The sequence below is a fragment of the Miscanthus floridulus genome, chromosome 15 (assembly GCF_019320115.1).
Source record: "Miscanthus floridulus cultivar M001 chromosome 15, ASM1932011v1, whole genome shotgun sequence".
Lineage (NCBI taxonomy): Eukaryota > Viridiplantae > Streptophyta > Magnoliopsida > Poales > Poaceae > Miscanthus > Miscanthus floridulus.
Window position 1 is genome coordinate 41,282,543 of NC_089594.1, and position 14,518 is coordinate 41,297,060.

General features: G+C 40.9%; 1 pseudogene; it reads right to left on the reverse strand.

The window, feature by feature from the left end:
• Positions 1-11,601: 11,601 nt before the first annotated feature.
• LOC136507405 (uncharacterized) overlaps positions 11,602-14,518 on the reverse strand; it is a 97,493-nt pseudogene continuing 94,576 nt past the window's right edge.

Below are 14,518 nucleotides of genomic sequence, written 5' to 3' on the forward strand. Positions count from 1 at the left end.
TGCAATAAACATTAAAATATGACTTTTTAGTAACATGGAAACAGGGGGTTGGAGTATTTAACTACTTTCTAAATGCTTCAGATTCCTCTCCCTAAGGACTTATCTGTAAGAGATCATCCAAGACTTACAGTATAGCTGTGAGGGCCATATGGCTCTGGCTTTAGCTCAGTATGAGGACCTTTTCTAGCTTGTTAGTGGTTACCTTTATGGCGCATAAGGGTATGTTTCCTTTTCTGCTAGGTTGTGTGTACCGTGCTGCGATGCCCACGCGTGCCACTCCTAGAGATGGGCCACATACGCCTAGCGGCCATAACTTGTTAGACAAACCTTTGAAAGGCTTCATAGTGAACCCTGCCTACCTTCCTTGGAAGTGGGTCAAGAGATTAGCTACCTCGGGCGAAAGGGTAAATCATGACTCACAGTGAAAGTGTACAACCTCTGCAGAGTGTAAAACTGTTATAACAGCCGTGCTCACGGTCACGAGCGGCCTTAGACCCTTATGAAATAGAGATGATCACAAATGGATAATTGTACTAATGATCAATTGTTTATGCTATACATTATTCATGTTTACCTGATCATGTGTTTATGGGAACGATAAATTCTTTGCCACTCAATTACTTAAAAAGATGATCTATTAAAGCTAATCGCAGTTAAACCAGTGTCAGCCTTTTTGAGCATCATGAACCCCATGATATAATTGTTAAGTATGACATGTACTTACGCTTGTTTTACTTTTCTATACATTTGATAAAAATCCCGGATGGGTACCAGATTGCTGGTTTGGACGAGTTAGGCTTGTGGTCAACTAGTCAGTCGTCCCTGTGGATTTGGAGTCTTCGCCTGAAGATCGGAGTCGACTTTCCATTGTCTATGCTCTGAGGGTACTTTTCTTTTACTAATACATTATGTAATAAGTATTGTCTCTTGATATTACCCTTATTTGTGGCTATATGTGAGATTTGACTTCCTAGACTCACATATAGTGTGTATCTGGTTTTGTCTTTAAAACCGGGTGCTACAAAGTGGTATCAGAGCAATGCTAACTGTAGGACGCAAGCCTAGTAGAGATTGGTCGTTCTAAGGTTTAGAATTTGCTACAAAACTATTTTTTCATCTCCTTGACTAGTTGAATTGATTATTTCTTATCCTTGTCCTATTTTCTTCTCTCCTTGATAGCTTCCTTTGAGCTATTGCTTCTTATCTCCATGATTTTAATTTCTTGGGTTTACTAAAGTTTTCTGATCTCACCTTATTCAAATTTGCGATGGCCTTTCATCATAATCCACTCTTTAGGATGCCCGCCATTGCTATAGAAGCACGTATAGTTTCGATGTTGTGATGCATGCTTCTCTTGGTTGGTGTGTTGCTTGTTTGTCATCCCTATCTTTGTGATCCAAAGGAAGGCCCTGAAGACTACACCAACACGAGGATCTTCGTATGGAATATTCAGAGTTTAGCAAAACTTTTGTTAAGTGGGGTAGCATCCTCTATAAAGCATCATTGACCTTTATCTTCCTTGCTATCCTGTGTAACTCCCAAATCTACTTTATCATGCAAGTTCATCTCATGAATCTCGAATCAAAGAAGTGTGGAGGCGTGAAGATCTTCTTTATCTTTCTCCCTAGTCTTTCTGAATCTCAGGACGAGATTCCTGTTAAGTGGGGTAGTTTGTCACACCCCCAAAATTTTTGATTTTGGGTTGTGCTTAGAAAACAATAAATAAAATAAATGATTTCAGTGTTGATATAAAATTTTCCAAGATTAGTTTAAGATAGTGCAAATTTAGTTATAGAAAAATGTGAGCTTTCAATCTTTTCCAAATTATTTTGATGGGTTTTGCTTGATGTGATGTTTTCTTGTTGCATGATTTTGTGTGGTGAGTGAGAAATGTTTTAAAAACACGTTTAGTAAGTCGTTTATCGTTCTCTGGCATGTCTCTATTTTTTTAATCAAATACCTGCTCTCTTGATCTTAATCTTTTCATTTGGAGATTCATAAGATCCTTTTTCTTGTGCTCCAAATCACTTCTTTGAGTTCATAATCCATCGGCCTATCTCTAAAATCTTTCTGGGAATTTTTTCTGGCTTTTTTTGGAACCTTTTTCTATTTTTCTGTGAGCATAATCTAATTTTTAGATGCTCCAAAATATTCTTTCGTGGGCTCCAAATATTTATTTGGGTTCCTCATGTTCCATAATGTCTCTGAGATTTTTCCCTGAATTTTTAGAGGTTTCAGAATATTTTTCGCGGCTTAAATATCAATTCTGGACTTTTCTAGAATTATTTTATCCATGAAGTTAATTAATTCTGAAAATAATAAATCTCTCATTTTTCCCAATGCTCAAAGCCCATGTGCAATAATCTTAATAAATCCTAAAGGCCCATGCATTTATTTACTAATAGGCTTTAATGTTTATTTAGGCCCATTAGTGCTTGTGGAGAGTGCAACATCAATTAGTACCATATTACTAGTTGATGTAGATGTGGGGAGTTTTTCTCCCTATAAATTTATACCAACCCCTTAGGCAAAGCACACCAAAACTATCGTAAGGGGAGCCCCTAGTTTGGGAAATCCCTCGTGTGGTAAATTAGATTTTTCTCCTCATTCTCTCGTCGTTGCCATCGTCGTCGCCACCGCGCTGCCTAGCCTAGCCCAGCCATCCTCTCCTCGGCAACAAGTAAGGCCGCCTGCCATGTTCTTGCCGATCTCCAACGTGGCTGCGTCCGATCGAGTCTTTATTCCCAACAATCTGCTATTTGCTTATCAACAATCATAAGGTACCTCTCTTCGTTCTTTGCATCTTATCAACCTTGTTTGTATCAATCCATTATAAGACCTATCCCTGATGATAATTCCGGCGAACTCCAATGGTGTGCACTGTGGTTCGTTTTCCGGCAGTGCTCCCCTTCGTTGTCGTCCGCTTCTGTACTTGGTGAGCCTATATATGTCAATATATTCTTTCCGTGTTGCGTTAGAATCGATGTTGTCTACTGTATGACAATGAAGTTTAACATGCTTCATGTTTTCAAAATTTTTAGTTTAAATATTAATTTTGACTAATGTCTGTTCACACTGCTTTCCAAATTAAAAATAACATGGAGATTAACAATCATCTTTTTGTGCGCCACTGTTAACTTGATTAATAGCAACATAAATATGTTTGTAAATAATAATTTGGTTAGTGTAAACACGTACCATGTATAATTCGAATAAATGATCTGACATGTTACTTTATTTTGCAAAGTTAAAATCTGACTTGCTTAAAACTATATGATAATATTTATAAATAAAACATGACTTGTTTTAACTCAGCTTTTGTATTAAAATTTAATTTGTCTAATCTGAATTAATAACTCTTCAATGGTTTTGTTTAATGATAATAAATCAAGCTTGTAGTTGTTTTCATTTCTTTTACAATATAAAACTCCCATTAGTCATTTCTTTTTAACGATAGTTCCGTTATCGGCGTTTCTTGCATTCTCTCGATCGTAGCAGCGAGTTCTCTCTTAGCACGCTGTTTTAAAGCTCTCGCTCTGCTGTTCTTAGTTGCTTTTATTTGTTGCTTGTATCATTACCTATGTGTGGTGCTTGCTACGAGTAGATGAGAACCGTTTCTGGACACTGAAGATCAGAAGGTGATGATCGAAAGTTGATGGCATAAGAGTTGAGCAAGTGTTTAAGGCAAGTATAGCATGGGACATCCTTGTTACCTATTCACATTTAATCACTTAATTCATATTGAATGTGTCTACCTTGATGCCATTAAGGATATCCTAGATATTTGATATCTTGTACCTTGAAACCTTTGGGACATTGCATTGGGTAGTTTTTGCTAGTGCTTAATCAAAACCATGATCTTGTAACTTGACTAATGGTATATGCAATAAACATTAAAATATGACTTTTTAGTAACATGGAAACAGGGGTCTGGAGTATTTAACTACTTTCTAAATGCTTCAGATTCCTCTCCCTAAGGACTTATCTGTAAGCGATCATCCGGGACTTACAGTACAGCTGTGAGGGCCATATGGCTCTGGCTTTAGCTCAATATGAGGACCTTTTCTAGCTTGTTAGTGGTTACCTTTATGGCGCATAATGGTATGTTTCCTTTTCTGCTAGGTTGTGTGTACCGTGCTGCGATGCCCACGTGTGCCACTCCTAGAGATGGGCCACATAAGCCTAGTGGCCCTAACTTGTTAGACGAACCTTTGAAAGGCTTCATAGTGAACCCTGCCGACCTTCCTTGGAAGTGGGTCAAGAGATTGGCTACCTCGGGCAAAAGGGTAAATCACGACTCACAGTGAAAGTGTACAACCTCTGTAGAGTGTAAAACTGTTATAACAGCCGTGCTCACGGTCATGAGTGGCCTTGGACCCTTATGGAATAGAGATGATCACAAATGGATAATTGTACTAATGATAAATTTTTTATGCTATACATTATTCATGTTTACCTGATCATGTGTTTATGGGAATGATAAATTCTTTGCCACTCAATTACTTAAAAAGATGATCTATTAAATCTAATCATAGTTAAACCAGTGTCAGCCTTTTTGAGCATCATGAACCCCATGATATAATTGTTAAGTACGACATGTACTTACTCTTGTTTTACTTTTCTATACATTGGATAAAAATCCCGGATGGGTACCAGATTGCTGGTTTGGACGAGTTAGGCTTGTGGTCAACCAGTCAGTCGTCCCTGTGGATTGGGAGTCTTCGCCTGAAGATCGGAGTCGACTTTCCATTGTCTATACTCTGAGGGTACTTTTCTTTTACTAATACGTTATGTAATAAGTATTGTCTCTTGATATTACCCTTATTTGTGGCTATATGTGAGATTTGACTTCCTGGGCTCACATATAGTGTGTATCTGGTTTTGTCTATAAAACCAGGTGCTACAAAGTGGTATCAGAGCAATACTGACTGTAGGACGCAAGCCTAGTAGAGACTGGTCGTTCTAAGGTTTAGAATTTGCTACAAAACTATTTTTTCATCTCCTTGACTAGTTGAATTGATTATTTCTTATCCTTGTCCTATTTTCTTCTCTCCTTGATAGCTTCCTTTGAGCTATTGCTTCTTATCTCCATGATTTTAATTTCTTGGGTTTACTAAAGTTTTCTGATCTCACCTTATTCAAATTTGCGATGGCCTTTCATCATAATCCACTCTTTAGGATGCCCGCCATTGCTACAGAAGCACGTATAGTTTCGATGTTGTGATGCATGCTTCTCTTGGTTGGTGTGTTGCTTGTTTGTCATCCCTATCTTTGTGATCCAAAGGTAATGACACTTTTTATTTTCGTTTGAATGGTGGATTGAAATATTATGAATGGGAGTTAAGGTTAGGAGGAAAATTATGTTTGGGAACTATGGGCTATGGTTTGGAGGAAGATATTAGTTTGTTTTTGTCGATGTTAAGGTTAATTATTTAGTTAGAAGTATGTTTACCATGTATAATTTTGTTGCTATAAGTGTTGGTTATATTATTTGAGTTGCAATGAAAATGATTATATTTTACATTAATTTGTGTTGTTTTGATTGATGTTTAATTTGAACCATTTTATTAGATGGAAGACATGTTTCGGGAGCAGTTGTGGCGAAAACAAGGTCGTCCTAGAGAATTGTACCCCGACGAGTCTAGCAAAGATACCCCTGTCCCTCCTAACCTCCCTGTCTCCAAATGTGACTGTGGTTGTCCAGCCAACGTGTTTCAATCGAGACATCCAGACACAGCGGCTCATTGTTTCTACACATGTAGTCGTTTTAATGTAAGTAATTGTTTCCATATGTTTTTTCTTCATTTGTATTACTAGGTTACTAATATTTTGTTGGAATTTTGTTGTGTAGGCCCATGAGAGGTGTTTTTTCTTTCAGGGGATCAACGGTGCAGACAAGTTTGATACCAGGTACCTCCTTTTCGACGATTGGTGGAGAGGGCGACATCCACGAGAGCACTTCGAGCGGTGGGTTCCACCTCCCCCTAACCCCCCTCCAATGATGGCTAAGGAGAAGCACTTAGCCATAGTTAGATGACTTGAGGAACCTCCTCTATGCGATTGCGAATATCAAGCTATGATAAACCCTGAGAATACGTTGGAGTTTGTGTCCAAACAAGCACGAAGTAAGTGCAAAGTGTATGTGTTGAAATGTTGAGCTATATGTGTTCATGTGCTAATGTCACCTTATTTAGTTGTTTTCAATGGCGAAGTGTCATTTCAAGGAGTGGTTGTATGGTCCTAAGAACCAATGGCCGGAAGAACCGCCAAAGGTTAAGGAAAAGAAGAAAGAAAGGGTAATTTACAAAGCACCTCCTGTCATGTGCGAATGTGGTGTTAAATCCAACATGGCCTAGTCCCTTCGGAGCTTGGCATAGGCCATTATTATGGCCATATGGTTGACTATGATGAGGTTGGTTATTTTTGTGGTAAACATGAAATCGTATTTTGTTTCTTTTGCTAAGACATATATGATATGATTTTTCGTTTGAACAGAGCACTAGGAAATGCAGGTGGGAATGCTATGATGGTCAAGCTAAGTTCTTGGATGAACTGAAGGGGAGGCAAGTAATTGCATGGAAGAGGGGATATGAACCTGACTACGTCAACCTATTCATTAAACATCACAAAGACAAGATGCGTGGGTTTGCTAGATAGCGCATTATTCGTAACCCGATCGATGTTGGGCTTGACAAATGGGGATTAGAGAGACGGAGGGTGTTAGAGGAGGAGAGAGCAAGCAAGGAGGCAAGGGAGGAGACAAGAGTACAGATGCAGGTCTTGAACGAGCATGTTGTTGCATTATGTGCCAGTGAGTGCTTGAAAGCCATTTTTTCGTTGCCTGATTTTAAATGTAATATAATCGCATTGCTAACTGATTGCATTTTATAAATGAAGGGATTGGATACAGCGAGGACCATGACGGAGAGGTGGCTCATGCAAGGTATGAGGAAATGAAGTTAGATGAGCACAGAACTCGAGCTGGTCGCACCGTTCAATCCTCAATTATGTTGTCTGATGAGGGGGACGAGGATGAGGACGACACTACCAGACTGAGCGAGCTCATCGCTCTAGCAGAGGCGGGCTTGCAGGCGGAGGAGGATAAGGATGACACTGGCATACCCAGTGAGCTCATCGCTCTAGCAGAGGCGGACTTGTAGGTGGAGGAGACTAAGGACAACACTGACAGACTGAGCGAGCTCATCGCTCTAGCAGAGGCAGGCTTGCAGGCGGAGGAGTATGACGGCGTGTTCTTTACTCAGGCCGTAGAGGCTGCAGATGAAGTGGAGGATGCTTACTATAGGCGAAAGACAGATCAGGGCAATGCAGATGACCCTAGACATAGCAACAGGGTTGTGGTAGAGGATTGGTACTCAGACGGTGAGTTGCTTACCTAGTATGTTTCTAACTGAGGGTTTTTGATTGCGCCGTCTGTTAGTTCCTTGCTTTATTAATGATCAATGTAGCTATGTACTAGAACTTTCATTGTGTTGTCTTGTTTTCCTTTTGAACTATTGATGTATTGTACCCATGTATCATGTACTCAGATTACCCATGGTCGATCTTAAGTGATCCCATCCGTTTGTCACCCTCTAACCCATCCGTTTGTCGCTCTTCGATGAATCCAAGTTTTTTTTAATAATAGCGAATGCGTTGAGAATTTCTAAAACGAACAAAATTGAGTAAAATTATTTCGAATACAGTTGGCTAGCATATATATCTTGCATGTTTCCCATGTATTTTAAAATAGTATCATGTAATTTATGTTATTAGCATCAGATCAATGTAAAATAATAGGGCCCACGCGTGCGGCACATTTGGTAGATCGATGTTCTCGTTTGGCATGCAACCCTAAGCCCAGGTTCTGCCACGCCATAGCCCATGGTGCGATAGTGACGCACCAAGGCCCACGGCGCGGCAGGACCTGCATGTAGACAGTAGTGGACCAGCCTCAATTCCAATTAAACGAGAGCTGTTGTCGATGCTATAAACAACTACAAGTGCTGTCGCAACGCATTGAAACGAATATGAAGCAAATATATGGAGTTCGTGTGCAAGTTGACAAGTTGCCACATAACATTTTATTGGTTCATGAGTCTACAAGTTTCGAACAACAATATTCGTTCGACATAAGTTCAACATAACTAACTAAGTCCCAGGAGTGTAAGGATCCCTCGGACGCCTCTGTCTCTTTGGATTTGTAGGCAACACAGTGGGAGTGTAGCCAACGTCGGTGTGGGGCAAGGGCACCTCTGCGTCGATGTCAGTCAAGAAGTGTGCTCGGTGCAGGTCGTTGTACTCCACCTCAAGAAGGGGGTACAACTAGTGCTGCATGGGAGGGGCCATCCTGTTACAAATTGATGAACAAAGGGTTAGAGTATTCAAATTAACAATATTCAAATTAACATGTAATACGAACACAATATGAAAGCACATGTATATATTCAAAGTAACATTAACAATATGAAAGCACCTGCTGCCCTCATCTTCTTGCCTGCTAGCCTTGTGACCAGGGTCTTTGCAAACAAAGCAAAGATTCCTACCACAGGTCTTATTGAAGTCTGCCCTCCGTACATGTCTTCGCCATACCCTCTCATAGCATCCATGTCCCCCTTGAGTTACTTCTTCTTCCTCCTACCCTTCGCTACCTTCATTAGATTCAGATGCGGCACGTAGTCATAACCATTATAAGGTGGCCACTGCGTCAGGTCAAGGTATGGCTCGAAGCTCATCTCCCAAATACTAACGGTGTTCGAACATAGATACAAGGGTGACATATATGGTAGATCCTCATAGTTGTACCCACGAACCCTACAGGCCATGATCATATGAGAGCAAGGGGCATGCATGATCTAAGGGATGTTGCAACTACACTCTACCTTTTCAAGATCAACTCGGTAGTTTCGTCCACCATAATGTTCGCCGCCCAAGCTTGTGCCACCCTTGCCCCGTACACTAAAGATATGGCAGCGGGGTCCATACGGCTCAATGGTGTGCTGCTTGGCCAATTCCTCGACCTCCTTCAAATGTTCTGCTCTAGCCTTTCCAAAATGCCCCTGCTCAGCTATATTTCTTTGTGCAAGTTCCCACCTCTTGACAAAATATTTGTTACACTTATGAAAGGAGAACTCAACAATTCTAAACATAGGCAACGATCGAACTTTGGTGAATACACGGTTGAAGGACTCTGAGGAGTTAGAGGTCATGATGCCATACCTGAAACCCCCCTTGTCATATGCTACACCCACTGAGCCTTCTATTCCATCTGCGCCTCTAACCGGGCCTTTCTCGCTTCATTTATCATCTTGTCTAGTTCTCTCTTTGTCTCCTTGAACTGGTGCTCTGTACGTACACAACATAGAGCATTTACCTTGTCACGTACCTCCTGCTTCCTCTGACACCGCCAAAAATTAGTGGCAAAGTGTCTCATACACCATCTATGCACTAGAGGCGGGAACCCATCTATATGCTCAGCTGTAGCATTAAGAAGCCCTAGGTGATGGTCCGAGATCAAACATATAGTGCGAGATGGGCCAAGCACTTGTACACGTAGAAGCCGCATGAACCATGACCATAATTCATTGTTCTCTCCCTCTACCAAAGCAAATGCCATGGGTACTATCTGGTCCTCAGGATCAACAGCAGCAGCCATCAAGGTGCCCCTGTACTTTCCTGTTAGGAAAGTGCCATCAACAAGTACGACTGGCCGACAAAACTGCAATGCATGTTCTGTTTGCGCGAACGACCAGAACACACAATAGAGGACATGCCTCAACGGGGCCCAAAAATACATCCCTCTAGTATCCACAAACCATTTCAAGTCAGGGTTGTAGTAATGCATTGCACATAAGATGCGGGGCACCCCGTTGTACGCTTCCTCCCAACTACCCCAACGAATCTCCAGGGCAATTTGCTTAGCACGCCAAGCCTTTCCATACTTCACATTGTACTTAACGAATCCAGATATGGACTGTTGTAAAGAAGACACCGAAATGTTGTTATTGTCATCAACGAGCCCCAATAAACAACGGGCAAGGTAACGTATAGTGAGCTGATGATGATTTTCCTTCCCCCTATTTGTTAGGCAAGTGTGGGGTTTGACAACTTTACTTATCCTCCACTTGCCATCACTCTGTCTCTTTCATGTATTTAACCTCCACATACAACTGTTTTTGCATATCACGTGGTACCTCAACTCCTAGTCCGAATGAGTGACACTGTACGACCTATGGTGATACACAACATAGTCCTAAAGGAAGAGCTTCATCTCTGACATTGTATTGAATATCATCCCCTTCCTAAGGGTTTCTTTCTCATGGTCATACAATGATTTCCTACACCTCTGGAGATCGGTGTCACAAACTGCCATATCCGTCATGCTGACATCCCTATAGTTCGGAATGCCCCTGAAAGGTACGTTCAATGACCTTAGTTGCTCAAGCTCAATCACTGTGTAAGGTGGTGGTGGAACATACTACTATGCTTCGCTAATTCTGCCCCATGAATCATAGGGGGTATCATTTGCTGGTAAATCTATGACTCGTCTACCCTAAGCCTGGATAGCATGCAAAACCTCAGTTGGTACTGGTAATGGCATACCATGAACAGGTACTGGCATGGCATCAACCGGTGTGGGCATAGCATGTCTACCTCCCTGGTCATCATCTGAATCATCCGAATCACTGCTAACTACATCACTAATCATGTCCTCCTCCTACTCCTCCTCTTCCAGTTCGAACTCATTCACATCGAAATCATTGCTTATATAGCCTACTTGACTTGAATGAAACTGCTCCTACGTCAATTGACCGTCGAAATCCATGTTACCCTGAGCTGCTTCCCCTTTGACCCCTAGTTCTTGCTCATGGCCTCCAACACTGTCAATGGACAACCCGTCTAGGACACCCTGCATCCTGTACCCATTCTCCACCACCACCTCAGCCATGGGCACATAGGAACCTTGGAGCACCCTAGTGTAGTGGGACTAGTGAGCAAGGTCGCGCAAGGGCATGAGGACATAGTGTGCCCTAGTCTTCCCAGTATCAAACCTCCCCTTTAGTGTGAAATCACCGCCAAACTTTGCATTCAAATGGACACAAAGGTCATTGAAGCTAGGAGGTTCATCAAATCATTCCAATTCTTCTTCCATATCCTCAAACATACCATCTTCTCTCCTAACACTTCCTCCATAAAAAAACTCTAACACAACAATCCATCTACAAAAGCAATTCAAGAAACTACATCAAATCATCGAAATCATCGTACGTAATGTCCATAGTAATATTAATACTTATTCTAACTATAACTATACTAACTAATCTAATATTAACATCTATACAAGGCTAACTACAACAACTAATTATACTAAATACAATGTATAACTAGACTCATTAACTGTACTAACTAAACTAACTAACTTTACTATCTATACTAACTTACTATATTGCCTATACTAACTAAACTAACTAACTTTACTAATTATACTAACTATACTTAACTAATTATACTAACTTTATTTATTTTACTAACTTACTATACTAACAATGTTGATTCAATCAACAAATACACTAGGGGAGTACCTCACGGCGAGGGCACGCTAGACTAGGCCAGGAGGCGTGGGTGCGGCAGTGAGGGCGGTGGCGGGCGTCTGTGGTACGGCGGGCTGCCGCCGTGCGTGGTCGGAGGGCATGGCGGGCGGCCGGAGGGGGTGGCACGCCGGCGTGCGGGCGCGGTGGGGGCAGCGGGCGGCCGGCGGCCGTGGCGCGGCGGGCGCATGCGGGCACGGCGGGAGTGGCGCGCTGTCGCACCCAGTTTTAAAGACAAAACCAGATACACACTATATGTGAGCCTAGGAAGTCAAATCTCACATATAGCCACAAAGAAGGGTAATATCAATAGACAATGCTTAAATTGCCACAAAGAAGGGTAATATCAATAGATAATGCTTAAATACATAATGTATAAGTATAAAGGATATAACCTCAGAGTATAGACAGCGGAAAGACAACTCTGATCTTCAGGCGGAGACTCCAAATCCACAGGGACGACTGACTGGTTGACCATAAGCCAAACTCCTTCAAACTGGCAATCCGGTACCCATCCGGGGTTTTCATTGGATGTAAAGCAAGTGTAAGCTCACCATGCTTAGCAAGTATATCAAAGGTATCTATGAGGCTCAAAAGGTTTGACACTGTTTGACTGTGGTTTGCAATTTTAGTTGATCAAGTTTTAGCATCTTGTATCACTACTTTAGTGAACAATCCCAATTCCCAAGTGATATTAAAGTATAGTCAAGTTTATATCAATTCTCAATCATCCACCATCCACAGTAACCACTAATCTTGAAGGATCCAGACCACTCGTATCCATGAGCATGGCTGTTATAATAGGTCAAATATTTCTGTAGAAATTGTACATCTTTACCCACCAAGCCGTGATTCCTAATGCCAGGGTTTGCAAGGCCCACTACACCTCTTCCCAGGAAGTGTGGCAGGGTTTCACTATGAAACCCTTAGCTAGTTGCACTAACTAGTCATAGCTATAAAGGAGTGACACATGTGGGCATCGCAGCACGGTACACACATCCTAGCAAAAAAAGGAAAGATACCCTCTTACGCTTACTGGAGCTATAGACAAGCTAGTATAATCTAGTTAATAGGTTAAAGTCAGAGCCATATGACACTCGGGGTTGTACGGAACCTCCTAGGTTGCCGCTTCAGGATTAAGTCCTTATGGAGAGGCACTAGAGTACTCAACCCCGTACTCTAGCCCCCTATCTGTTGCTAAAAAGCTCCATTTTATCACATTGCATATAGCCTTTAGTCATGTTTAACAATTATTTTATGTTAAGCGCTGCAGCATCTATCCAAAATGCCTACCCAAAAACCCTAGGTATCAAGGATATGTGGTACAATAATTCATCTAGGTAAAGTCCTTAAAGGTATTTCAAATTAAACACATGCATGAATATGAATGGTAATAGTTCATAGGTAACAAGGGGTCTTTGGTACACTTGCCTTAAATACCGATCCTTCGGTAAGCTTTAATCTTCAATGTCCTTCTTCTTCTGGATCACCACATATATCTCACCGACTGGACGTAATCGTAGAACACCACACAACGTCCATACACATACATGCATAGCATACAATTGCATCTATATTAGAACAATACACCAATCATAGAAAAATAAGTAAAAGAGTTTGAAATATGATTCTACATATCGCTACGAACACACAGTCGCGAGAGGTACGCTAATCGTAGCTACGATTGAAAAGATACATCTACGGGAAGATTTTTGCTTATAAAACAATATACTAAAAGAGTGAGATCGTCGCTACAATCACAGGAACGCAAGAATCACCGATAACGTAACTATCATTAAAAAGAAACGACTACCGGGATTTTATATTACAAAAGAGAGAAATAGCCTATATGCTTGATTTATTGAGCAAAACTATATGAAGCATATTAATTCATATTACATAAAATCACATTTTATTTTAAAACCCGAGTTGAACTAGTCATATTTTATACATAAACATGCATGTATCATTTAATCAAATTAACTTTAACTTTGCAAGAGAAAAATGCATGTGAAAGCATCTTAACCGACTTTATATAAATCATGTTTAAACTAAGCAAATTATAATTAATAAATACATATTTAAGTTGACATTAATTAACAAGTAATTATAAAAAGTGGATACTGTCCTAGGTTGCTGTTATTTAGAAACAGGTTTACATAATCATTAATCAAATTAATATTTAAATTATAATATTATGAACATGCGACATGATAAACATTGCTAATAACATATAGTTCACGTCAGCACGAACCAAACGTAACTTAAACGGTACAAAACGGAATTAGAACTTAAATTGCTTTTAATTAAAAAGTTATTGAATAATCATTAATCAAATTAATATTTAACTTATAAATTTCCAAGATGTGAGACATGTTAAACATCGCTGCTAACACGTATCACACACTGCGATGAAACTCGCGCAATCGAATCGAAATCAAAACCTAAATCGATTTTTCTTAAACAACGATTAATTAATTATAGACACAATTAATATTTTAATAAAATAAATTTATAAACATGTGATATGAAAACTAATAACTCTACTACGTAGATCTCTACGACATAAAACTAATGCAACTGGAACGAACTGAAACGGAATTAAAACGAAGAAGATTTAACGAACCAGTGGCATTCTCGTAAATACGACCATCTTCCTCGGTCTATCTACAGAACGTACGTGGCCTCCATGGTTGAGTGCTGCTGCTGTACTCACATCAGGGAAGGAGGGCCTCGGCTAGGGCTTGTCCAGCCGGCTAGGACAAGGCGGCAGCTGCTCTGCGCACAGTGCGCACGCGGCGAAGACGAAGCGGCGCCCGGCTGGGCCAACCGCCTCCCCACGATGCACGCACGTGCAGGGCAGCGACGGCGGCCTGCTGCAGCCAGGCGATGGCCGAGCATAGGGGCTTGGGGCACGAGAGATGCATGCACTG